This window comes from Lipotes vexillifer, unplaced genomic scaffold (genome assembly GCF_000442215.2).
Source record: "Lipotes vexillifer unplaced genomic scaffold, Lipotes_vexillifer_v1.1 scaffold117, whole genome shotgun sequence".
NCBI lineage: Eukaryota > Metazoa > Chordata > Mammalia > Artiodactyla > Lipotidae > Lipotes > Lipotes vexillifer.
Window position 1 is genome coordinate 1,334,583 of NW_006785593.1, and position 6,425 is coordinate 1,341,007.

Below are 6,425 nucleotides of genomic sequence, written 5' to 3' on the forward strand. Positions count from 1 at the left end.
TAGCATAGCAGTCTTGCTTTCTTTATTGCTATCAACATAAAAGTCATGAGTGCACACAATCCACAGGAAAGAGGCTGAAGAGTTTAAATACTTTGAGACTGATTTTTCCTCTCTTTGAAGGGGCTGCCTGGAAACCAGGGTAACTCATGTCTTCAAAAGGATAACCTACAGCCTAGCTGCACTGCAGAAATTTTGCGGTGAAGACAGTGCAGGAGCTGGGGAGAAATAAGTGCTAAGAGAAAAAGATCACAATAAACTAGAAATAGGAAAGTATGGAGAAAAAGCAAAAAAAGTACTATCAATTCTGTTAGAATGCTTGTTTGGAAAATATGAATTCATTCTAGCATGATAGATACATTAAGAAACAATTTGAAAAAAAAAGAAACAGTTTGAACATAATGTAACTTTTGTGTTTTCTTATGTACAATCTCATTCCTGATAATCACTGGCTGAACACAGAAAACCAGACCTAGCTGAATCAATCAGTGTAGGAATATACAAAATGTACACATGCACTTTCCTCAAACATCTAACACCAACTTCACACTTCATCAAGCGTTTTGAGTCAGCCCATCCATATCTGTGTTACACCTGTCTGATTTTAGATACTCCTCCTTCCACCACTTCACAACAGATCACAGCTATAACCCTTCTGACACCCACTGTGATCAGCAAACTTCAGATCTTTTTCAAAGTAAAGAGTTAAATTTATCACAGCAGTTATGCAATACTTAACCATTTAACATGTGTAAAACTGTGCTATTTTTAGTATTAGAAATACTAGAAATAGTATTTAGAAATAGTATTCTATTTCTTTTAAAAGTCATTGATAAAGGTTTTAGTGTTGTACTGCAAACCCCTTTCCCCCATAAGCCCTGTGTTTTTTATTTTGAAATTTTGCATAACTCATCATATTTTGGAATGTAAATGTCATATTAGACAAAACTGACTGTAGGATAAAAGGAGGAGTATAGAAAGCATCACAAAAGCAGTGAGAAAGATAAAATAGAGAGAATGGGAAAGCAAACAAATGGCAAGAGGTATTGGTAAGTCCAGTTACCTAAAACGTGGAGAAACAGTTGGACAAATCAAAATTAAAAGGGCAGAGAAAGAGTCAGTCTTAAGATAGCATCTTAAGATACCAGTTGGATCTGCAGAATTAGTACTTCGAAAATACTACTGAACTTTTGTATTGCAGGTGCCAAACTTCTTATTATCTAGTGAAAGGTGTAAGAGTGTTGGAAAGGATCAAAGATCAGTTGACCAGTTGCTCCTTCAGAGTCTTGATTCCCCTAGCTGCTGGGATTGTTTGCTTGCGGAGGGATCAGAGCTGAGAACATGCCTAGCAATTGCTCTTAGTGGAAGGGAACTGCCTTTCCAAAGTTAAACCCCTCCGTTGGGGCGTGCAATACCACATACAATGCAGAGCAGTATTATTATGAAGCTAATAAAAAACCAACATTTTAGACAGTTTTTATGAACACAAAACCCAAAAACATTGATAGTGACATTTATATAAGATACCATTATCTGTACATTGAACTGGGAAAAGCCTATTTATATTCATTAGACAGCAATTGAGAACTGGTTTAGGGAGAAAGGCTAGAGCGAACTGCCAATCAATTATGTCCAAATTTGGGATAACTGAAGTATGATATTACAGGATTTCTGTAATAATAGCAAATATCTTCGAACTCTGTACACCACTTACAAGTAATGAGGCAACCTTAAGCTTTAATAGAATTTCTGCCTCCTCACATTGAGAATTTTCTCTAGTTAACTAAAAAATGGCAATTTTTAGAAACTACAAAAATCATTAGAAAATATATTTTTGCAGTGAAAAATGTTTTTTGTCATTGAAAAATTACATTTAAGATTTGAGTCCTTAAGAACTTTGGAGAAACTGAGACTTAGGTAATTACACGAAGTTGATTTGAATTAAAATGCAGAACTTTGAATTCCAAGGTCATTTCATCTACCCTTTACCATATTACTTTTAATCAGAACATAAAAATCAAAACGATAAAATAACACATGCTGGATGGTATTGACAAGTAACAAGAATGTAGTGTGTGTATGTATAGCTATATGAATATACATACAACCGTACACACACACACACACACACACACACACACACACACACACACGTGTATAAATTCTAAAAATATTTGTTCGGTGCAACTGAAGATGTTAATTTTCTAATTAGAAAAATGATTATTCCAAATCTGTGCACCTGAAGTCCATTAAAATCTTGTCTAAAAGTTGCAATTTTTTTAATGGGCTCAAGGTAAGAGAAATGTAAGTAAATATAAACAGTAATCAGACAGCAAAAATAAAACACTTTCAAAATGTTAACCTCTTCAATTCCTTTAAGTAACAGATGTGTACTGCATAGTCTTTATGCTACTTTGGAATTTAGTACTACCCATGGAAAATTTTTGAACAGTCAATTTTTCTCTGAAGTGCTTATTGACATTATATGTTTGAAAATGTGTAATATTTCATCTGTTCAAATCACCTTAAATATATTTTGTGCTGAGCTTAATATATGTTTTCATAATTTCGGAGTGGAAAGGTCATCTTAAACCTGTGGTGTATACCTTAGAAAAAGAATATATAACTTTGTTCCAAATAATTATTATCTTGGTCTACCTTTAAAATAAATTGTGGCACCTTAACATAAAGGGCAAATGAGAGAATTAAAGGAAAACCCAATGCTTTTTTTAAATAGCTTTATCGAGATCTAATTTACATACCATAAAGTTCAACCATTTCAAGTGTAAATGTCAACGGTGTTTAGAATACTTAAAGAGTTGTGCAACTATTGATGTAATCTAATTTGAGAATATTCTCATTACCCCTAACAGAAACCTCATACCCATTAGCAGTCCCCTAAGAGCAGACCCCCACCCCTAGCCCCAGGCAGCCACTAATCTACTTTCTTTCAATATAGATTTACATATTATGTACCTTTCACATAAATGGAATCACAGAATAGTCTTTTGTGATTGGCTTTATTCACTGAACATAATGTTTCTGAGAGTCATTCATGTTGTGGCATATGATCAGTATTTCATATCTTTTATTGCTGAATAGTGTTTTACCATGTGACTATTCTACATGTAATTTATATATTCATCAGTTAATAGACATTTCAATTGTTTCCACCTTTTGACTACTGTGAATAATGTACCTGTGAACATTTGTGTACAAGCCTTTGTGTGGACATACGTTTACAGTTCTTGTGGAACTCCTAGGGGATTCCTAGGAGAATTCTTCTTCTAGAAGAATTGCTGGATCATATGATAATTCTATGTTTAACATTTTGAAGAAATATTTCCCAAAGTGGTTGCCCCATTTTACATTCCCACCAGCAATCACGAGAGTTCCAATTCCCCACATCCTCACCAAAACTTGTCTTTTTATTATAGTCATTCTTGTGGGTATGAAGTGGAATCTCCTTGTGGTTTTGATTTGCAATCCCTAATGACTAATTATGTTGAGCATCTTTTCTTATGCCTACTGACGTTTTGTGTATTTACTTTGGGGAAATGTCCATTCAAAGTATTTGCCCATTTACTAATTGGGTTATTTGTCTTTTATTATTGAGTTATAGGAATTGCTTATATATATTTTGGATACAAGTCCTTTGTCAGATATGACTTACAAATAGTTCTTTCCAGTATTTCGATTATCTTTTTTACTTTCCTGATGGCGGTGTTTGAAAGTGTTTTTAATTTTAATGAAGTCCAATTTATCATTTTTTTCCTTTATGTGCTTTTGGTGTTATACCAAGAAGTTATTTCTTAACATAAGTTTATAAAGACTTCAATTTTTTTCTTTTAAAGTGTAGAAGTATACACTTAAATTACTAGTTTTCAAAGGCAATAAAGGCTCAGATGATAAAATGTTTTAAATATATATTTTGATTCAATCAATAATTATTTATTGAGCACCTACTATGTGCCAAATGGAAGAAATTAGGTTTTAGGATTTTTAAAAAATATGATGATACATTCCTGACATTAAGGAAATTTTCATCAAGCAGAGAAGTGACACACAAACAAGCAGGTATTAAGTACTGCAATGAAATATTATCATAGAGTTATGTTTTGCTTACATATTTGTGTTATGGGAGCAGAAAGAAGATACCTTTTGTGACACTCTTTGAGTTGGGTTTTTAAAGGTAAGCAATTATATTTCAAGTAAAATAAGGGAGGGGGTAGTTATTCCAGGAAGGGGAAACAACACGAGCAAAGGCAGGGAGGCATTCTCTGCAGGGGGATTATGAGTAGCCCTGTGTGCAGAGCAAAAGATGTGCTGTGGGGAAATGGGAGAATATGAGACCTGAAAGGGAGGGCCAGCATACATTAAGATGTCCTTAGCTTCTCATATGAAATAGCATGAACTTTGGGTACTAAACAGAATGAGAGAGAGTCATCAAAGGTTTCTGAACAGGGAAGTTACCTGTAAACATTTGCTGGCAACCTGCTCATCTCATGATCCTGGTGGTCTGTGTAAAGCCTTTCTTAGCTGACTGTAGTGGACATTTTTGCTTGCCTGCTCAGCATCCATTTTTCCTTCCCACTTCCCCACAGTTAGAGTTGTCAGATGAAATACAGGGTAGCTAGTTAAAATTTATTTTCCTTTGGAATGCACTTTATTATTTTCTTTTAATTAAAAAAAATTTTGTTTATTGTGGTAAAAGTCACATAATATAAAACATACTATTTTAATCATATTTAACTGTACAGTTCAGTGGCACTAAGTATATTCACATTGTTGTGCAACTCTCACCATCATCCATCTCCCGAATTTTTCACCTACCCAGGTAAATTTGAATTTCAGAGAGACAATGAAAAATTGTTCAGTATAAGATGTCACATGCAGTATTTGGGTCAAGCATATATTAGGGGAATTGATTATGCAAAGAAAACATTGAGCCAAACCCAGAATGAAAGCATAAATTATGTGTTTACTTGACAAAGGAAACAGAAAAATCAAAAACTGGGAGACACAAGTGGGTATAGGATTTTTAAAGCCACCTGTTGTAGCTAGAATTGAATAGGCTACAGCAAGAAGATGGGAGTGGGTGTAAGTGGAAGGATGATATGAGTTCTTGAGATGATGCAGGTTCTTGAGATCATTGCAGGGCTTTGACTTTTACTCTGGGTGAGATGGGGACCCTATGAAGGTGCTGAGCAGAGGAGTGGCATGATATCACATTTTCAACGCATCCCTCTGCTTTCTTGTAAAAGCCAGACTGTAGGAGTAAAGGATAAAATTAAAGAGATGAATTATAGAGGCTTTTAAGTAATCCAGGTGGATGATAATGCTGGCTTGCACCAGGGTGTTAGCAGTGAAGGTTGTGAGAATTGGTCATATTCTTTCAATGGATTAGATGTGATATGTGACCAAAAGCATAGACTCAAGCATGACTTTAAGAATTTTGGTCTTCAATTAGAAGAATGGTGTTGCTATTTATAGAAGAGGGGGAATCTTCAGAAGAAACAGATTTGGGATTAGGATGGGGTAAAATAAAGAACTGGGTTTTTGAAACAAAGTTTGAGGTAACTTGTGAGATGTCAAAGTTAAGTCTCTTAGGCTGTTGCATGAGCCTGCAGTCAGGAGTAGTCAGTGCATGGATGTTTTCTATGAAAAATTATAACACTGGATGAGATCACCTGTGGAGTCAGAGGGGAGGATCATCAAAGGTGACTAAGAATGTATCTTTAAAGATCTCTTCACATATCACTTTATCAGAGAGGTCTTTTATTCCTGCTATGTAAAATGTATTTTGTTTGTTGTCTGTCTCACTCACTAAAATATATATTCCTAAATTTTCTCTCTGTCCCAGGCTTAACCTGTATATTCTTATATGTTCAACTACTACTCCATTTTCCTGCTTGAATATCAAATAGGCAGTCTAACCAAACTCAGAATGTTCAAAACCAAATTCCTGTGCCTCTTCCCCAAACCTGTTTCACCTTCAACCTTCACCAGCTCAGTTGGTAAAAACTCCATCCTTCCATATGCTTCCACAGGCTGAAAAACTTTGGTGTCACCACCAAGTCCTCTCTTATTCTCCCATCTCCTATTGAGTCTATTAGAAAAACATGTTTGCCTTATCTTTGCAATAGAATAAATATGACTCATTTTCATGCTGTCTACTGCTGTCACTGTTGGGGAAGCAGTCTACATGTAAACTGCCAACCCTCTCCAGGATTGCCCAGTCAATGTCCTGCGTCTGGAATATTCCCCTACACAGAAGCTAGGTGTCAAGCTATAACTTGGCCCCAGATTCTTCTTCCTTATTAGGAGAAACCGTTTCCCTGTTCTAGGTATGCAGTGAACTTCCTTGTATTGCATGTGCTATATGTCACCTGGCCAGCCCCACCAGTGTATCTGCCCCTCATCGGAAG

General features: G+C 35.4%; 1 protein-coding gene across 7 annotated transcripts in view; it reads right to left on the minus strand.

Annotated features, from left to right (window-relative positions):
- PPFIA2 (PPFI scaffold protein A2) overlaps positions 1 to 6,425 on the minus strand; it is a 474,850-nt gene that overhangs the window by 121,370 nt on the left and 347,055 nt on the right. The gene's annotated exons all lie outside the window — the stretch shown is intronic.